Here is a 22359-nt window from a genome sequence, read left to right on the forward strand (position 1 = left end):
TTTGTCCTCATACCTACAGCTAAGGGTAGTCCTCAGCTTTCATTAAAGACACTTCTCTTTGCAATAGACAGAGACCATTACTGAAGACCACAACCAAGAAAAATGCATAGAAGTAGAGACCATGTGGTTCCCAGTCCCAACTGATCATCCTATAACACAACTCCTACATCTAATGTTCAGAGATTATTGCAGAAGAAGGGGTAAAAAGATTATAAATGCCAGGGAAACAGTTTTCTGCAAAATTATGTCTTCTAGAAATGTCAGAGAAGCTACACTCCTAAAATGTCATCAGCATACCTACATAAACAAGGCCTGAACAAGGAAGACACAGCAGACATTCTAACATGGAAGGGGACTCTGCAAAGTTTTCTTCTTTTCATGGTAGCATGTCTTTTGATTTTGTTATTGTTCCAGTCTTGCTCTATGCAGCTTTCTAGTTAAGACTGTTTCACAGCCAACTTCCTCACACACACTCTAGCTCTTAAATCTTTCCACCACCTCCATTTCCTTGTTCCCTGAACCATAGAGAGGAGCTGTGGTGTATTTGTATCCACTCAGGCTAGGCTCTCCACAATCGTTGATCTCTGCATGGGGAACTTTTTGAAATATTTTTGTATCCACTTTTGTTTCTTCTTTTGAGACCTCTGCTTAGGTTCCAGCTCATTTTTAAAAATAGGGGCATGTGTTTCTTTGACTCTGTGTTTTGAGTTCTTTGTATATTCTGGATTTAATCCTCTGTCAGATGTATTTATTGATGGCAAATATTATCTCCCACTCTGTTGAAGGATTATTTCCTTAGCCTTTTAGTTTTGTGGGGTCCTAGTTATCTACTGTTTGTAAGGAAAAAACGCCAGCCAAAGAAGCACACCCAACCCTGAAACTAGTGCCACAGAAACATGCTTTGTCCCTGGAATCAGAGCCAGTGAAAGAAATACACCCTGGCCCTAAAACTAGAGCCAAAAGGCTAAAAAGGACCAGTGGAAGAAACACACTTTGGCCCTGAAACCAGAGCCAAATCTGACCTTAAACTTGTGCAGAAAACTAAACAATCCCTGAGCAGAAGATCTAGCCATCCTAAACTCAGGGAATGAATTCTGACCAATCCCCACCCTGGAAAAACTCAGCCTCCTAAGAATCCCTATATAAAGGCCCCTGTCTGTTCAGCTTGTGGCTGTTCCTGCTGTCCTCTGCCACCCCGACAGAGGGCAGTCACTCTCCTGGATCCTTCCCTCCCAATAAATCTCTTGAATGAGGTTTGGGTGAGACCTTCTTTTGCTGGAGCAGAGAAGACCCAGAGCAGAGTGGAACAGGGCTGTAACTCTTTTGGCTCAGGGAAACTTTCCCCTGGCTAAGTGAAGTTGTTTCGCTCTGGAGTCCAACTGTAACAGCTTTGCTGGGGGAAGCAACACTGGGGAAGCCTCTCCCTGAAGCAGCGCTGTAAGCTGCTATGCTTACTGTGACCTGTGGTATTTCTTGGCTCCAGAAATACCAGAATACCTTTCCATCCAAGCTGTAACACTCAGCATTCTTTGGCTCTTTGCCAGAATCCATCCCTGTCCATCTCATCCGACCGTCGAAATGCTTACACTGTTGGCCTTAATTCCTTGGCAAATGGAGCCCTGTTCAGAAAAATCCCTTTCTACTCTTTTATCTTCTTCTAGGTACTGCCTGTGTTTCCTTCTAGCAGTTTTAGCATTGTAGATTTCAAGTTTCAGTCTTGAAATTTTTGTTTTATCTTCTTATCCACTTGGATGTAATTTTTTCACAGGATGATAGGGATGAGATTTTATTCTTTTGCTTGTGGACATTCGATTTTCTCAACACCCTTTGTTGAAGATACTGTTTTTCTCTCCACTATATGTTTTGTGGTTGCTGCTGTCATTTTGTTTTGCCTCTTCATCAGATAGCAGATGGCTGTAGTTAAGAGTACTCACATTTGGGTCTTCTATTTTGTTCCAGTAATCTACATGCCTGTTTTTGTGCCAGTACCGTATTGTTTTTACTACTACAGCTCTATATTTTCAAGTCTGGAATACTTTGCAGGTTGCTTGCTTTTGTGATGTCTGAGCTCCAATGTGAGTGACAGCTATTGGCTGCTTTCCAGAATCCTATGGCATCAGGTTTCTTGAAACCCTGGGCCTGTTTTACGACCCAGGTTTAGCAGTGAGGAATTTTCTTTGTTCCAGACCCTTTATAAGGGTATATAAAGGGTAGAGGCCATGGTTTTGTGTTTCCCGCTGGCAGAAGGGGCATCATTTCTGGGTTCTTGGGTATGAAGTGACTAAAAGAATCATTGTTTTTATTCCTACCGTTCCCTGCCTCCACCAGCCTCCTTTCTAAACCCCCTCCCCCATCCACCCCTCAGAAAGGGTAAGGCCTCCCATGTGGAGTCAACAAAGCCTGGCAGGGAGGAAAGGTTTTCTTTTTTTTTTTTTCCTGGAGGAGAGCACACTTCACTCCACTGGCAGCAATCAAGAGGTTTAGTACTCTTCTATTGAAATGCTACAGCTGCCAAAGAATCAAATTGGCCTAGAAGGGTATCAGACTGATCTGACATTTCTTTAAGGTTCTCTGAGAGCTGGAGAGATAGAGAGGCTAATTGATACAAAACACACACACAAAACCAAACAGACCCACACTGTTTTCTGAGTCCTGAAGACTGGCAAGCCAGAGTGGCAAGAGGAGGGGTGAGTTAGCTGGCTTATAGTCTAGGCAAAATATACTGGTATTGGGGAACAAATAGTAAGGTGAGGGGGCCATTAGGAGCTGCCAGTAGCAGTTAGGTGTGACTAGGAAGGGTGACTAAGTGATGAGAGCAGAGAAGGTGGCTCCCTGGCAATACTGAGAACCAATGAGGACTCAGACTGAAATGGAGAGGGCCAGTAAGGCTGGTAGTGCCAGGAGGGCACTGTCTGGTTTTGTGCAGCAAAGGTGGCGATGGTAAAGCTGTATACATAAGGTGGCCTATGAAGCAGGCTTGTTCTGGACTGGTAAAGTCCCCTGGGCAGACATTGGGTAGAGCAGGTTTTATGAGAGTTTCAGGGAACAAATAGCTCTAACTGCTTTCTAATTGGCAAAAGGGGGTGATGCAGAACACAAATAGCTGTGTTGAGCTCAGTCAAGGCCATATCCTATGTATGGGCAGTATTTTTTTTTAATCAAGAGGAGACTCATTAGGAATAATTGTTCAAATAACATGTCATACGGACTGAGGACTGATCTTTTTTTTTTTTTAAGATTGGATATGCTTTCTTGTTTGGTGTTTATGACCATGTAGGTAGAAAAGTCAGTCACTTTGCTGTTGTGATTGTTTTTGTTGTTGTCAAGGACAGCTGATGATCTGGTCATCAGGGGCCACTTGAGCATGGGAGGAACCTCTTGCTCTTACAGTCTTTCTGTTGCCAGTAAGTTCATCTATGTGAGCCTTGCTTTATCATTGTTTCAGTTGGGGTCTCCATGGCCTCTCTGAACAAAATAATGGATGATGCCAAGGCATTAAAAAATTTTCAGAAATATTCCTCAGTATCCTGAGACCTGGTTAACCTTTTAATTCCTTTTAAGAGTCTTTTTAAAATCTATCTTAATGACACTAGTATAGGCTACAAAATATGGTTATTGAACACCCATAAGGTCAATTACACCAATTTAGCACATTTAACTACTAGATAATGTTTTAAAAACTAGACATTTTAAATAGACTTGGATTAAACATACTAGCCAGTCCTTGTAATTGTTGTTCTTTGACCTTAGAAACTTAATACCATAGATATCATGTCTAAGTCTCATTTTTTATGTGTGTTAAATAACTTACTTGGGCATTTATAACTTGAATAAACTTTCTCATTCTGTCTGAAATGTCCAGACAGCTCAACCTTTATAAAAAAAACAAACAAAAACTTTTTACTAAAACGATTTAAATGTTTACATTTTTAACATTTTTTGTACTTACTGGTTTTCCTTTTTAATACTATGATACATAATACCATTAGCAAGTAAATTTATCATCTATCCTGAGAATATTCTCCCATGGCAGGGAATGGGCTAAGCAATGTCCATCCCTTTCTTATCAGTCTCACTGTAAGGTCTTTTCTATAGAGAAGGGCAACAGGCAAGCTCCATGAGAATCCTGGGCTTCTCACATGTATTTGCTCTGGCTATGTGACTGGGTATGTGTTAAGAAACAAATATACCCTAACACTGAACCCTCTCTAGGCCTATGCATCGCTACTGCATTTACCCAGAGAAGTTCTGACTTTGTAATGCACTCCTGTTAATTACATCTCTTGGCCCATGTCTCACCCAAACAAACATACTGCTAACATCATTTCTAATTCTCCAAACCATTATATTCACTATACATAGTGAATTCCTGTCAACATTTTCGTCCTTCTCCAACTTCAGGTTCGTTCTTCCTACCATTGATCCATACCCTTAGTATTTATCCTGTACCTGTTCCCAGAACTTGATTAGTAAGAATTAGAAAACAAGTAGTTCTTTTAAGTTTAGCACACCTCTTCATGGGGGCACACTTAGTTTACATTCTGGGGCCTGAAGCTATGATAATGTAATTATTAGTCTAAAACAATGAGGGGTCATGGGCTGAGTACCTGGAAGAATAATCATTGCTTCCCAAGATGGCTGCCTGAAGTCATGAAGGGGCTATCATTTTTTCTCAAGCAATGCAGGGTTAATTTTTCCAAGTGACTGGATGGGCTGTTTTTACTGGCAAAGAATATCATCAGAATTTAAATAGTCAATGTTCCTAACTCCATCAAAATCTTTCTACATCATCCCAATTCAATTTAAAGTGTCCATTTCTTCTGAGTTGGTATTTGCACTTTAACAGTAGACACCCTATTGAGGCTTGAAGTTCATTGTCTTTGAGTCATTTGAACAAAGAAATTCCGTGGTCAGTTTTCCATAATACCAACTCTACAGGTAAGAGGGTCTCTGTCAGACAAACATAGCTTGCAGGTAAATTTATATGCATCTTGAGATGGGAGCTTATATCCTAGAACTCACATTAGGAGCAAGCAGGCAAACTTGGATTTATTACTTGGCACAGACAGTTCAAAATATCATATGTATGACAATCCAGACTGTTGCTTTGTACAGTGTTGGATTAACATAGACAGTGCCCATGCTTTTCTACTGCCAGACCAAGCCATGGACTATTGGTGTTCTTTTTACTACTATAAATAGACTCATGAGTATCTTATGTCTAACCTCATTAGAGAGTTGATTTCAGACAAGTGAACCAATCAGAAATTTATCCTGAAGCCTCTTTTTCTCAAGCTGCTACCTAGAGAAGTAGAAGCGATAATACATGCACCCATGTATGCACACTTATGCACATAGGAACACAGTGGATCACACAATCACAGAGGATGGAGAGTCCAAAATCTACAGTTTATATTCCAGTTTCAGTCTAAAGGCCAGTAGATTTCATAGCACTAAGAATAGTGAAGAACTGTGGGGAGCATTGTGCTAAGCTGTGGATTGCTAGAATAGGTCTTGCCTAGCAGGCATGCAATCCTATGTTTGATCCTGATCACTGAAAACTCAGGTGTGGGTTAATCAAGAGAGTGCTAGCTTTTCAGAATAACTAATTATTTCAGGCCTTCAGCTGATTAGATATGCTCACCCATATTACAGAAGGTAATCTGCTTTACTCAAGCTACCAATTTAAATATTAATCACATGCAGACTCTACCCTAACAAAAATAGTCAAAGTAACGATTGACCAAATGTTTAGGTACTCCACCATCCAGTTAATTTGCCAAAGAAAATTAGCCATAATAAACAAGAAGGTTCAAATATCGAACCCACTCAATTTAATCATCTTACATTCCAGAAACTTTGATACTCATGTTGTAAGTTCAGTAATAAGCAACTCCAGAAGAGTTTGGGTGCCTCTCTGACCTTTTCTAGCCTGGGTCCCACTTCAGTAATATGCACTTATTCTGTAACAGTTTGCTCTATGTTGAAATATTCTATCATGATGGGAAACTCATTAAGACACAAGAAGCAACAACTCAAAAGAATTCGGAAGTCCCTGAAACATACTGGATGTACAAAGTTCTACTCTCTTTAGGGTTAGTTGAGCAATACTAACTGCTGAAGACACTCTTTGACCTATCACACTGCCTACTAGTTGTCCAGAGACCTTCTGGGTTGCAGCTACGTCATGAATGCTGGTGATGGCTTTCAGATATGTAGCTGAAAGTTTGAGTTGTCCATGTTCCTGTAAGTAAAACCAATAAACTCATTGGTTCAGCACATTGGACATTGGTGGTGTTGTTACTTGGATCCATTTTTGGTTTCTGATCTGTGGCAAGCAGACATTTGTTCAATATTACCTATGAATAGTGTCATACAACAGTACCCCCAGGAGCTAGATAGATGGCTCAGTGGTTAAGAGCACTGGCTGCCCTTTCAGATGTCCTGAGTTCAATTCCCAGCCACCCACACGGTGGCTCACATGCAGGCAGAACACTGTAGACATAATACATAAATAAATCTTTAAAAACAAAGCAAAACAAATCAGTACCCCCATATCTGATTTTATAGCGGCATTGTAATCCCTTCCCACTATCTACTCCCATTTTTCAACCCTTATTATTGTTTACTTCCAAATTATTCTTAAAGGGAAGTACAATGAATGTCATTTTCCTCTTCAAAACCCTTTGGATACAGTATCAGATAACCATACACACTTAGCATGAGGCTAGAACAGATACACAGTACCATAACCACCTCTCCACTCCATATGTTAAATACCAGTGGTTTTCAGATTAGAGTCCCAGAGTCCTAAGCAGATTTTGTTTTGTGGATTATAGCATTTTGTGTTTTCTACATTAGAAACTAAAACTGAGAAACTGTTAAATGTAAGAATAAGCTTTAGTAATTCTATTTGTCATCACAATAATGGCATCATGGCATGATAATTGATGGAAGGGCCCACCCTGCACTACCAAGAGAATGAATATGAAAAGCAAGCATCATCTCATTACTAGAGAAATGGTTTTGACCCTTGTAGAACTCTTGACAGAATCTCAGTTTCTACAACGATTTGCAGAGTGTAATTCGGGAACTGCTGCTACTCAGTCTTAAAATCAAACAAAATTAAATTAGTGTATGTTGCCTACCCATCCATTCTCCCACCTTTAAACAATCTGCTTCTTTGTCTGGGTCTTTTCTGTCCCAGTTCACATAGTCCATGTCAAAAGATACCTTCCTAGATCAGCAGTTCTCAACCTGTGGATTGTGGCCACTTTGGGGGTCTCCTATCAGATATCCTGCATATCAGATATTTACATTATGATTCATAACACTAGAAAAATTGAAGTTATGAAGTAGGAACAAAATAATTTTATGGTTGGGGGTCACCACAACATGAGGAACTGTATTAAAGGGTTGCGGCATTAGGAAGGTAGAGAACCACTGATCTAGAAAAAGGTCGTTAAATACCCTTTCTTTTGTCCAGTTTTTATGATACATCATTAATTCTCTTTTCTACTCCTCATCCTCCTCTCTCTACCTCCCTCTCTCTTTCTCCTTCCTTCTTTAGAACCTTCAAAGTACATTATTACTATCTCTGTTATTTTATTTATTCATTTCTCCTCCCACTAGTTCTAGTTATGTATTAATCATCTTCTTTTCACTTTCCTTTATTTTTTTGCCTTTCAAAATACAATCAACTCTTCTGCTACCATTGATTTTCCTTTGGGAAAAATAACATTCCCTGAATGTGCACAGTTTTATGAGACTGTCAATCAAGGGTCCCTACCCTTCCCTGGACAAATTGTACACACATAGCCTATGCTAGGTGAGTCAACTACTCTGCTCTCAGATTTTAATTGTGAGTGAACCAAATTTATTTGGTACCTACTCAACTTATGAGAGGTGCTCTAGTGATGGCTGCGTGGGTACTCCTTTATGGCTTCCACAGCTGCCTTGCTCACCTGTCCTGGTTCTTCTTTTCCCTAAGTTCTCTGAGCAATCCAATACCCTTACCAGTTGCTGTTCTTAAATAAGGTAGTCCATTCTGCCTGCTACCGCAGAAACCAATGAGCTGAGACAGATAATAAATCTTTAAACTGCACTTTATTCAGAGATTCAGAATTCTGGGCAACCAGTAAATTATTGTTCCTAAATATGCCTTTCTTGGCCCATCTCCAGCTAGTATACTTGCTAGAACACCAGAAACAAGACAGGTGATCACTCCAAAGGTTAATCTTGTCCCTTGTTTCTTGAACGCTCAGATGGTCCTCCTTGAGTCTGGCATTCATGACATTAATGACTTTCTTATAGTGGATGATTCACATATACCCAAGGCGTCTGAGTCTTGCATTCCTCATGAGCTCCCATCTGTGTTACACATAGGTTAAAAGTTAACTTAGAACAAACAAACTGTTAGCAGTGTGGTGTGCTGGGCTACTTACAATGTGAACATTCAGGTTCCTTCCTATGTGATGAAATACAAATGTGCCCATCTAATACAGAATAAAAATGTGTCCCTCAGTAGCCCCATCAACACTACTTTGTATCAAGGAACTCAAATAACCACCTGCGTCCATGCACCTATATAATATGTATTAAAGCAACACAAATGCAAGATCCATAAGAGCATGAGCAAATGCAATCTTCTTAACCTTTGCAAGCCAGTCAAAGTAGTACACATGTGCATGTATGCACATCCACATCACTGTATATAATACACACACACACACACACACACACACACACACACACACATACAGAGAGAGAGAGAGAGAGAGAGAGAGAGAGAGAGAGAGAGAGAAAGCAAATGCCAACTTTATAAAGTGAAGTTCCTTAAAATAATATATTATAATCATAATCTCTTAATGTGATAGCATCATATCTCCACTTGAGATACCATTTGAAGACTATTTAGACCCCATGACTAGAAGGAATGGCACAGTTTGAAGTTTTGACTCCTTCTTTACATGTATAGGGAATGAGGTCCCAGAACTGATCAAAATCCCTAGACCTATGCAGCCACAGCCTTGTTTTGGCTATCTGTTGTTTTATATATGAGTGGCTCCATTAATGTCTGTGACCTTGTAGATCCCCTAGAACTTGAGGTATAGTTATGAGTTATTATGTGGGTGCAGGGAATTGAACCTAGGTCTGCTGGAAGAGTGTGGTAGTTTGAATGTAATTCACCCCCATAACCGCATAAGGAGTGATACTATCAGAAGATGTGGAGTGGGTATGGCCATGTTGGAGGAAGTGTGTCAATGTGGGGGCGGGTTTTGAGGTTTCCTATGCTCAGAATACTGCCCAGTGAGTCAGTCAACTTTCTCCCTGAGCCAAGCCTGCCACTATGCCCAGAGACTGCTGATGAAGGGACACCTGACCAGAGATGCCAAGATAAATGTCACATGGTCTCTTGCAAATGTAAGTGTGTAACACTACCAAAGAACCACAGAAACAAGGAAAGTATGAAGAGAGCAAGGGGGTAGGCTTGGGAGAGGAATAGCAAAACACAAGTGATATGAAGTGAGAGTGAAAACAATGGGGGCAGGACTTCAACTAGGGGGGCAGAGAGGGAGGACAAAACAGAAGGAGGGACAAGTGACAACATCAAGGTTGTTTGAAAAGGATCAAGGAATCTTTTCTTTTCTTTTCTTTTCTTCTCTTTTCTTTTTGGTTTTTCGAGACAGGGTTTTTCTGTGAGGCTTTGGAGCCTATCCTGGCACTCACTCTGGAGACCAGGATGGCCTCGAACTCACAGAGATCTGCCTGCCTCTGCCTCCCAAGTGCTGGGATTAAAGGCGTGCCTGGCTCAAGGAATCTTATTATTTCATATTTACTTAAAAATCATAAACAATGCATACAAGTACATGCTCATTCTTGAAGACAATTATGCCATTAAGGTTGGCAGCATGCCCCACAAGAACCACAGACTAACAAAAGACCCTCAGCTATATGCTATATTATTGTCTTTAAATTGTTTGATTGCCAAAGAAAGAACTACAGCTGCTAAAAGACATTTGACTATAAGTGCTGGTAAATTAATCCAACTTATATATTTAAAAAACACTTTGACTTCTAAATTTAAATATAAGGACAGGTTACTTGGGAACAGAGTTTTTGCTTATGTTTCCACAGAAAATGTAAAGCTATGGATTCCTTCCAGACTAATATAGTTTGATGAAGCAAGACCCCTTGAAACAGTGTCCCAGCTGATGCAACATTTAAAGCAGCTGAGATGATACAGCCTTACAGACTACAAAAACAAGGACCTGGCTAGGTTTCTGTGTTTTATCATGATCTCCATGGTCACCTATAATAGTCAGAACTTATACTTAGATTAGTTAGGTTTTCTAGATATACAGAGATGTATTTGAGATGGATAGATATTTTTCAAACCTTTCAAAGATCTCAGAATATATAACATTTAAATGGTTTAGAGTTTTTCATGGCAGTGAGACACAACTGCTCCTGGCTCACCGATTAAATCCGAGAGGAAATGGGCATCGAAGAAACTAGTTATGGAGTTTGCTTCCAACATGGCAAGATTAGTGATTTGGGCAAGAAACTGCTCTTGCCTGGACTGTTTGATAAACTGGACATGCAAGACCCACAGGAAAGTGACTACTTAACTTGCAAAACAAAATAGTCCTGAAGGGTTCCTGCTTCATGGAGAAGGCTGCCAGACACACTGTGACACACTGTGACCTATAGGCTGAAGATGGATGCCCCAACGTTACAGAGGAACTCTAGGTGTCTGTCCAGGTAGTGAGATGTCTCTGTCAGATCTAGAGCTTATATATTATCCTTCTGTGGTCTTTGATGTAATTGAAGACAGATAGCTATAGTTATGGTTTTCCTTAGTTAAGTTACATGTAAGACTTTAGACTCACAAAGATAAGATAGATGATAGAACATTTTCTTTAAAATCTTGCTAAATGTTTATGACTAAATATTATAACTATAGTTCTTACTTGAAAACTGTTTTGTTATATATTTTACTATGTTAATGTTAAAACCCTTCTTTTTATTATAGAAAAATATATATTTATATTTTTTATAGAAAATATATTTTTTATATTTTTTATAGAAAAGAGGAGATGATGGGGGAGGTCCTTCTGTGTATATGTTTATCTATTGGTTGTTGAATAAAGCACTGTTGGCCAATAGGGAAGCAAGATAGGTGGGACTAGGAGTTGAGGAGGATTCTGGGAAATGTAGGAAAGAGAAATCGTGTGATCCAAGCAGGAAGTAACACAGCAGGCAGACTCAGACTATAAGCAGAAACAAGCAGGAAATCACTCTCTTCCTCCTCCTCTCTTCTCTGTGTAGTCACCATGAGATCACTGGCAAGAGGGGACACATACGGCCGGCATCCTTGATAAGTCTTTATAAATATATAGATTAATAGTTATGTTTGATTATCGAGGCTGAGCTAGCAGATAAGAAATCCTAGTCATTGGTCAGCAGAGTTCTAAATAATATAAGACTCTGTGTGTTATCTTGGGTGCCCACGTGGTGGAGGGGCTAGGGCAGCTGGCGCATGGAGTTATCATTACATGGTACTAGAAGCATGACCAATTTCCTAGGTGTTGTGTGACAAGACTTTTCCTGGGCAGATGCTATAAACATGTCTCCTCATCCCAGATAGGGATCCCAAGACAGACCAAAGTATGGATACCACCAAAGTCCAACTTTGTGAACCAGTAAGTTTTATTGGGGTTACATGCAGGAGCAGAAGTGACTCAAAGACAAGGGTATCACCAAATCCCACCCCAACATGAGTGACAACTCACAAAAGCTGGGAACCTGGAGCACACTGCATAGCTAGCAGGAATTCAACAGACTAGAGGGTGTCCTTTCCAAGCCACTCAGTTGGGCTAAACCTCTTCCAGGCAGTTGAGTTGATTTCTGCCTCTTTCAGCCAGCTAGTCTGGTCTCAGTCTTCTTTTCAGCTAGTCTTGTCTGAGAGCAACTCTCAGCTGATTTATTGCTACTCTGGGAGGGTGGTCCCTAGAGAATCTGGTCAGTTTCAGGGCCTTCCTGAAGGTATTTTGAGTTGTTTATCTTACTGCTTAAGGAGCTTCCCTGTAGATAGAATGTTTCAATCTTGGAGGAAACTGTTACACAATATTGGGACTAGTAAAGTCATGAATTGTAGTAGAGACTCTTAGTCCCACCACTTCACTAGACCAGCACAATTCCTAACAACATTCTAAACTTATACTCACATCTAAGTGTAACTTCTCTTTACAGCGAATCACACAGAAAATGACTGTACCCAATACAGAGATCAACAGACTGTGGAGAGTCCAGTCCCAGTGGCCATATCTCCATCAGAGCTCTTGATGTATGGCTTGGGGAACATCGCAGTAGAGGTGGAAGAAAGATTTTAAGACCCAGAAGGAAGTCAGCTTTGAAGCAGTCTCTCATTGTAATGGTGGCATAAACAAGACTGGAACAATGGCAAGCTAATGAGGAAGTGGAGAAATTTCTAGGGTCATACCCCTGGGCAAGTAACTATGGTCAACTAATGGATGATGAGAAAGGGAGAATTAGTCTCTCTCAGGGATGAGCTCAATAATTGGCTGTCCAAGTTAAAGTGGTCAGCCCTGAAACCATATACCACAAGAAAGGAAGACTTACAAGTTATATTTATATACTTGTGTACATGCATGTGCACACATGTGCATACACATATGTAACAATAATGGGGGATGAAGTTTAGAAGGGGCTGCAGGGAAAAAAGGGAAGGGGGAAGGTGACATAATTATGTCTTAATTAAAGCATTTAAAATAAAGTGTAAGACAAAAGAAAATGTATGCTTCAAAATAAATAAATAAAATAAGATGTAAGACAAAAGAAAACATGCCTCAAAGGCACTACCAAAAAAAAAAAAAAAAAAAAAAACAGTGAAATAAAAGTGAAGGAGTCAGTAACAGGACCGGAAAAAAATATTTGCAATCATATCTGATAGAGAACACTGGTCTGAGGATCATATATAGAGAGATCTTCTAATTTGATAGTAAAAAGGTAAATACACTGGTTTTAAAAATAGCCAAACATACTAGTCATTCATATTTAGTTTATCTATGGGAGGGAAAAACGTTTCAAAGCATAAAATAGAGGAAGGGAAAAGGGTGCCAACACAGAAGGACTCATCTGACTTTCCCAAGGCAGCAAAAGCACTGAGCAAGTAAAGCGCATGGCAGGAATGAGAGTGGCAGAAACATTTCTCTTCCTAGTCACACTTCTGAACCTTTTTTTGCTCATGAAAATCATTGGGAATAGACTGTGGTCACTTCTCAAAGTTGTGGCTTTTTCAGCCTCCCTTTGGAACACATCTGCTCTACCAATTTGATACCCAAGCTTGTAAGTTTCATAATATCTTCTTGTCCAGCTCAGGTTACATGTGCCATGAGTGAACATGTCTATCAACACTACTATAATCAGACGCTGGCAGTAGACTTTGAGAGTGGAAGCAATCTGCAAAGATATTCAGCTACTCAGAGAAGAAAAAACAGTATGAACAGGAAGCTAACTGTGAATGCTTTCTACTCCAAGTTGTTTTTGGTGTTGGTATTTTTTCCATAGCAATGGAAATCCTCATTATTTCAAGCAATACTGTAGCATTCTTATAAAAGAAGCACCATAAAGGCATGTACACAGTTTTATACCTTGCATTTTTTCTTCAACCACTGGTTACCAACTTCTAGAACAGGTTTGTTGGACTACAATACTCCACAACACAGTTTTGGGTATTGCCATTATCAGTGTGTTCACAGTTTCATCCATAAGTTTGATTATTTTTTCCTGTCTACCCTTTTGGAATATTGGGAATATTGTTTCTTATTGTTTTTTCTAAAGCTCTCATGTATATAACATATATATATATATATATATATATATATATATATATATTCTGAACGTTAGAATGGCTGGCCTGGTCTATATGCTCTGCAAGATCAGATGCCAGCTCAAACTACTATACCCAGAAAACTATCAAACATAATGAAAGGGTAAAGAAAGACATTTTATGATAAAAACAAATTTCAGAAATTTCTAACCATCAATCCAATTCTCCAGAAGACACTAGTTATAGACCAAAGACGACACAAATAATAAGTAATCCCAGAACAGTTAACCAAAAGATGTTTAAAAAAATAAAATAGCAATAGCAGCACAACAAAATAATATGAATTATTAATAAACACTCTTCAATAATGACTGTCAATGCTAATGGTTTTCATTGCCTTAATAAAAAAAGGACACAGATTAATAGCTGAGATTAGAAGACAGGATCCACCTTTCTTCTGCCTCTAAGAAACACACCTTATAATCAAGGACAAACACCATCTAAAGGGTAGAACAATTTACTCAAGCAAATGGAACCAAGAAGCAAGCAGGCATGTTTATTTTAATCTGACAAAATCTACTTCAAACAAAAATTAATCATAATAGATAAATGAGGCCACCATATACTCATTAAAGGAAAATTCCACCAAGAGGATATTACAATTCTAAACATTTGTGCACCAAACACAAGGGCATCCGATTTTACAATAGAAGCATTACTTACATCTAAAATCACATATTGACCATTACACAGTGATAGTAGGTGACTTCAATACCCCCTCTAACTAATAAGAGGTCACCCAGACAAGAACTCAGCAGAAAAACTTTGGAGTTAAATAACACCATAAACCAAATGGACCTCAAAACCTCTACAGAACATGCCACTCAAACATTAAAGAGTATAATTTCTTCTCAGAAGCTCATGGAACTTTCTCTAAAAATTAATCACATTATTAGGATATAAAGCAAGTCTTAAAGAACATAAGAAAATTAAAATAGCATTATGCATCCTATCTGACTACCGTGTATTAAATCTGGATACCAACAACAATAGAAATAGCAGAAGTTAGAGAAACTTATGAAAGCTGAATAAACCACTACTGAATGAGAATCAGGTCCAGACAGGAATCAAGAAGGGAATTTAAAACCTTCTAGAACTGAGTGAAAATGAAAACATGACATACATAATCTATGGGACACAACGAAAGTAGTTGTAATAAGAAAGTTCTTAGGGCTCATTGACTTGCACCATTTAAATGCATTATCAGCATGATATCCAAGCTACAGTCAAATAATATTTTTATAAAGAGAAAAAAATCGGTGATGAAAATGTGGTGGAAGACACTTATAATTCCAGCCTTTTGGAGGTGGAAGCAGAGGAGTTCAAGGCCAGGCTAGTCTACATAGCCTCTGCTACAGGAACTTATGTCTGAAAAAGAAAAATATGGAAAAGACAGCAATACCAAGGCCTTCAGATTGATGACTGGAGGGCAATGTAACAATGGAGAACAGTGGCAGAGATTCCAAGGTGTGGGTAAGGTTTACTGAAGGGGTGGGGTGTTGTTTCAAGTGCAAGAGTTTCCTCTATTCTGTGTACCAGAATGGGCAAACCACAGCTCACTATCTCTATTTGTGTATAATGTTTTATTGGGGCACAGCCATGCCCAGAAAATCTATGTCCACCCACTTAATGTGCTATGGCTGCTTTCCAGGCAATGGAGAATTGTGTAGTTACAAACAATGGTCTTGCCCAAAGATGCATGCCTGGTCCTTACTGCTAAGTTTGAAATTTACCCCAAGTCTATGAGCTGCAGTCAGTCCCCCTTCATTCATGTGTTAATGCTCCTTAGAAGGGGCCTTAAGAAGTGAACCAGATTGGGTGAGAACAAAGGGTGCGGTGGCATTAGTGACTTTACAAGGCAAGGATAAGAACTGAGAACCTTTGCTCTGAGTCACACTGTGATGCCTCGACCTCGTTGCTGATGCAGCCTGATGCTTTCTATTCTTGATAAATTACCCAGTCAAAGCTTTTCTTCTTATAGGGAGAGAAAACAAACTTCAGACCCCTGCTATGTAGAGGTGCCACCACTAAAGGTTTTGAGAAACATAACTGTGGTTACCAGCCAGGAAGATGATCTGAATGGAGGGAACAGGGAATCACATTGCCCTATTATTTTATCTCTCCTGACCCCAGAACTCCATCTTCTTAGAGAAGCAGGAGGCCCTCTTATCCTGCACCCTCTGCTCAGGTCTACAGACAGCCCAAAAGATTACGAGCATTTCATCTTAAGATTTTGAGGGCAGTAGCAAAAGAGACAAATATTAAGTTTTCAAAAATTGTAAAAAGACTGTATAAAGACTTATTTTGTTACACACTTCATGTCTAATAGTTCCTAGTGGTCAGCCAATAGTGGATGAATGAATGAATGAATGAATGAATGAATGAATGGTAGTGATCACCAGTTACTAGAGCAATCTCAGTATCTACTTTTTCTCTTTTATTTATTAAGGGGCACTCCTCTGAACCTTTTTCCATGTTTATATAGAATCCACAGATACCCCTTATCTGTTTGCAGCACCTTTTGGCTTTCTAAATAGAACACAATGTCAGAAGCTAGTAGCCACCAGTGGTCCCCTTGAGTCTCACCAGAGATGCAGATGGTGCACTGTCCCCCAAAGAAGCCTGGTTTCCAAGAAGTATGCTTCTGTCACTTCCTCCCACATTGAGAATTAATTCAACCTGTGTGCCCTTTTCTCCAGAGGACCGAAATACAACTCTAGTTTCAAACCTAGGTGTGGCCATTACTATCAAAAGTAAGCTAATTAATCACAATCCAATATGGCAATGCTGAAAAGTGATTTCCTGAAGAAAACCACAGCAGTCATGCCAAGATGTGCCCACGCCTCCAGGATGGGGCCAGTGTGGCTGGACTCCGGTGCTGCCAGTTATATATATATATACCTTGGATCAGGGCATTCACTAGTCTGAAGGAGGATCCTGGTAAGAGACTCAGAAAAACAGGACGTGCACTCTATCTCCTCCACTGTTACACACTGCTTGCCAATACACACCAACTGTAAGTAAAGATAGACTAGATCAGTGGTTCTCAACCTTTCGAATGCTGGAACCCTTTAATACAGTTCCTCACGTTGTGGTGACTACCAATCATAGAATTATTTTGCTGCTGCCTTATAATTGCAATTTTGCCATTGTTATGAATAGTAATGTAACTATCTGGTTATGGAGGATACCTGCTAGGGTTGAGACATACAGCTTGAGAACTGCTGGTCTATAGCCTTGACTTTACTTAGTTCTTCAAATGAATTGGATTTAAAGATTGCATAGAAATTTTGTTAACAGGGCTGAAGAGATGGCTCAGCTGTTAAAGGCTAGACTGACAATCAAAAATTTAAGAAAATATGCTATTCCATTTTCAAGTTGTGTGAGATTGTTAGCACTTTAAAGGATAAGAACAGCCAGGTGGTAGTGGCACACGCCTTTAATCCCAGCACTCGGGAGGCAGAGACAGGCAGATCTCCGAGAGTTCAAGGCCAGCTTGGTCTACAGAGGCTCCAAAGCTACACAGAGAAATCCTGTCTCGAAAAACCAAAGGGGGAAAAAAAAAGACAAGAACACATTTTAAATGACCTTGACTAAAAAGAAGAATATTATTTGCTTTGTTGTTTATTTAATTTTTTTAGATATTTTATGTGTGAATGTTTTATCTTTGCCCATGGAAATCAGAAAAGGGTATAGGTCCCCTGAAACTTGACTTACAGATAGTTGTAAGCCACTGTGTGGGTGCTGAGAATTGAACCCATACCCTCTATACGAGCAAGCAGACCTCTTAACCACTAAGCCATCTCTCGACGCTGCAAGAAAAATGTTTCTTAAAACTTATACTGGTCTGGAATAACAGTAAGTGATAGACTTCTTGAGTAGTATGCATGAGGTCCTGATTCCATTTCAAGCAACACACACACACACACACACACACACACACACACACACACACACACACACACGAAATACACCACGCACACCAATACATCACACACACCAATACACCACACACACACACACACACACACACACACACACACACACACACACACCACATATACACATCATATGCAAACACACATACCCCCCCTCTCTCTCTCTCACTCACACACACACACACATCACACACATACACACACATCACACACACACACACATCACACACACACACACACACACACACACACACACACACACACACATCACACACAGAGTCTTCCACACCTTGAACCATCAGATGACCTTCGACAATCAGCCCAAGATTCTCAAGGGTAAAAATGATGCCCATAGAGGAAAAAGGATACAGGATGTAGCAAGAACCTCACTCAGGCAAAGAGCACTGGTGTTGTGTTGATCCATAAGAAAGTGGAAGATTCCTCTTGCCTCCGAAAATATATACTGGGTGTTTGGCCTCAAGGAAAGGGACCTGGGATTTAGCTCTTTGTACTGTGACAAAAGAATTTCGATAAACTCTGGAGGAGAAATGAGCTGTTTGGAAGGTTTGGTGGGGAAAAAGAAGATGAAATGTAGTGATTAAAAATCTCAAAAGATTATTTTAATAAAGATTGTGTTAGAGAAAATATCATATTTTGATTTCAAAAGAACAGTAATTCAGTACAAAACAAAGAAAACAAAAAAGCAGGAGGAAAAAAATGGGATCCAACCTTCTTGTCATTACCAACATCTGGTGTATCCTGCCTTCTTGACTGCTGGCATGCTGGAGTTTGGTCGTAGCAATAGATTATGACTGGAATTTTAATGCGATTCCTTTGAGTTAATTTGTTTGCTGACTTTGTACAGGTCTTGTACAAGCAACCACAGGTGCTAGAACTTAGTTGATGCATGCAACAACCCTATCATGTCCAGAAATCCTTATTCCACAGCTTTCTCCCTCCATCTGCAGGCTCCTTTTTTACTTTTTGGAGTGATTTGTATAGCATTTAGATTAGTTATTTGAAATTGCACTAAAATTCTGCAGTGAATCCATCTGGTCTTGGACATTGTTTAGTTAAGAGATGTTTTATTATTGCTTCAGTCTCATTACTAGCTGTGAATCTGTTTCAATCATTTATTTATTTATTTTGGTTTAATCTTGATATGTCAAGTGTATAGAGAAATTCATCTGTTTCTTTGAGATTTTTCAGTTCAGTGGCATTGAGGCTTTTAAAGTATATCTTTATGCTTTTCTGAATTTCATTTGTAACTGTTGTAATGTCTCGTTTCTAATTTTATTAATTTGGTTCTGTCAACACACACATTCACTTTGGACTTCATTCATTCAGGGCTTCCTACATCATTATTTCTTTTTCTTTGGTTAGACTAAGAGTTTTGTCAAAGCGTTTATTTTCAAAGACCCAACTTTTTGATTCTTTATAATTTTTTTTTCACTTCAATTTCATTAATTTATGCCCTTATTTTGATTTTGTCTTCCCATCTATTAATTTGTGGTTTGGTTTTTTTGAGTGTTTTTCAAAGGCTTTGACTATCTCATTAAGTTATTGGTTTTAGCTATCTCACTTTTTTCATGTAGGTGTTCAAAGCTATAATATCTGTGTTCAGATAGAATACAGGAAGTTATTTCAATTTTCCTATATTTGTTGGGAGTTGCTTTTTGTCCAAGTATGTGCAGAGAGTTCTTTGTCCTGCTAAGGAGAAAGTGTATTTTTAATGTTCAGGTGTATGTTCTGTGGTTTTCAGTCCCTTTGAGCTATGATTTCATTCAATTCCAATGCTTCTCTGTTTAGTTTGTATCTGGACAACCCATGAGTTTGTGAGAATGGGGTACTAGACTCATCCAATATCTAAGTCCAACATCTATGGATTGGTATCTAATTAATAGTATTTGTTTTATGAAATTGGGTGTGCCTGTGTTTGGTGCATATATGATTAGAATTTTAATATTAACATTTTTTGAGACCACCCCCTTATTTGACCCATGGGCTGTCAGTAGTGTACTGAATATTTGTTAACTTTTCATACTCTTTCTGTCCTGGTTTCTAGTTGTCTGTTTCCACTGTGGCAAATGGTTTAACGTTTTTGTATTCTCTGTTACTGGCATCTGGTTAGTGACAATTTTGTGTGTGGTAACAGAGGCAGGCAGAGCTGTTGTGGGGTTGAGTGGTGCTCCAGTTCATCACTGTGACAGTGGCAGAGGAAGCTGCAAGCAATGCTCACTAAATACATATCCCAGAGTGGTAGAAACAAACTATGGGTTTATCTCATTTACAGTCACCCTCAACAAATACCTGTTCAATTGAAAAATGACATTGTTGCCTGGCGTTGGTGGCGCATGCCTTTAATCCAGCACTCGGGAGGCAGAGGCAGGCGAATCTCTGTCAGTTCAAGGCCAGCCTTGTCTACAGAGTTCCAGGACAGGCTCCAAAACAATACAGAGAAACCCTGTCTTGAAAAACAACAACAAGAACAACAACAAATGATACTGTTTTGTGGAGGAAATAGCTTAAGGTTACATGTCCACTTTGGGTGTGAAAATAGTTGCATGCAGTGTAGGGTATCTCCACACAGACACCTCAACACAGGGATTTCTGCTACAGGGAAACTGTGACTTGCAAGTCAACACAGGCAATCTCCTTTGAAAAAAGTGGTAGAATACATGTCAGATATGAGGTCTTACAAAGTACAGGATCAAAGGAGAGGAGGTGAGCTTTAGTTGAGCAACTAAAGTAAATTTGGAAGTTGCCAGAAGAGATTAACACATGAGACAGTTTGATTTCCAAGATAGCCAAAGACACCAAGGAATATAATTTGCCTCCATGCAAGTATATCTATCATGGAATAAGACAAGTATAAACTAACACATACATAAGCTCTAGCATTAGACTTTCCCTTCTGCATGTGGGTGTTAATGAATATGCTCTGGAAAGAAAGGGAAAGAACCAGTCTTTGTAATAACTTAGTCGGTGCTAGGTGGGTGTGTTCATCACCTTGTTTTTATCTAACAGTGTTGATGGGAGGTAGTTAGCATGTCTTACATTTTATAGATGTAAAAAGTGATCCTCAAAGAAGGTTCAGCTGGATACATGAGACCCCTGTAGCCAACTTACTTGTTTCCTCATTACTGAACCCAATTCTATGTAACAGTAGAATGGGAACCTAAGGAACTAAGGGCTAGCTGTTGTGGAAGGAAAAAGATTTATTCCTTTTTAACTCACACATGTTTTAAGCTTCTTTTCACTAAGGAGGGAGTTAGTTTACTTAGTTAAACCTGGTGGTTTAATAACTCGTTAGTTTGGCACATCTTAGAATCATCGTAATTCTTGAAAGGCGAACATTGGGGCATGGATATCAGCCTCATGCTGCTAGTTTAAGTAACTAATGAGGACTACACTCAGCCAGTCATGGGTTGTTTCTGAGAAAAGGCCAGAATGTGGGGCTTTGGAGCTCTTTTTTTTTCAACCATAAGCATGGCAACACCCTACTCTTTGCACATTTTAGACTGTCAGGCTAGGGATGGGGGGAGGAATTCAAGCAGCAAGAGCATGGGGCTCTGCTGAAAAGCCAGGAGGCTGAGCACAGTGGGGCACTGGGTGGTCACAGAGAGGGAGGAGCAGGGTGTTTTCCTCCATGCATCTGTCTAAAGAGACTTGAGTCTGCTGGGATTCAAGGTAGTAGAGATTTGTACCTGAGTAGTCACTATACAGTGAGAATTACTTCCTCATTGGGTAGTTACTAAGGTTTGTTTATTGCTGTCTTGACTCTTCTGATTGAGGCTATAACTGACCACACTAACAACAAAGCCTTCTGGATTGCTGGCTACCTGCTGAAGGTCGGGAACTTTTGGCACAGTAGAATTTGAACCTCTGTGCTTGCCATACCTGGGAAATGCTTTCCTGCTTCCTCTAAATGTACTTTTGTACTCACAGAACTCTGGGGCAGTCCAGCCTTGGGGATTACGGACAGCTACAGCTCTAAGGTAAGAACACAGTTTATGTTAAATGTCTGGCCTAACTTGTTGATATATGTTCTTAGTCTTCAGTCACACAAGTGCTAATGTAGAAGTAGCTTAGCTCAAGCCAGAAAGATCCCAAGTCCTAGGAAACCTGAGGAAAATAATAAAGGCATATGAAACCAACACCGGCTGTGTTCAAGTTAGAAATTCATACTCTTTTTTTCCCCAGGATACCTTACATGCTCTGATCTCCCCACCCCCAACAGCCTCTTCCCCTTGCCAGCCAACTAGACTTCTCTGGCTATGACTGTTTCTTCTCCACACAGGGCCCTCCATTTGTCCCAGCCTTTGGCCACCACTCAAGCTGGGCCTATAAAAGGGACTTGGCCGGGTCTCCTGTTCAAGGTGGTTGCCTGGCAAAGGATCTGAAAGGTTTACAGGCAATGTAAGATCCACTGGAGAGTGAGGGTGGAGGACAGCTGTTTGAGGCCTGTTTGGAGGACAGTGTCAGACCCTGTGTCTCAGAAAATGA

Source organism: Cricetulus griseus (assembly GCF_003668045.3).
Source record: "Cricetulus griseus strain 17A/GY chromosome 1 unlocalized genomic scaffold, alternate assembly CriGri-PICRH-1.0 chr1_1, whole genome shotgun sequence".
NCBI lineage: Eukaryota > Metazoa > Chordata > Mammalia > Rodentia > Cricetidae > Cricetulus > Cricetulus griseus.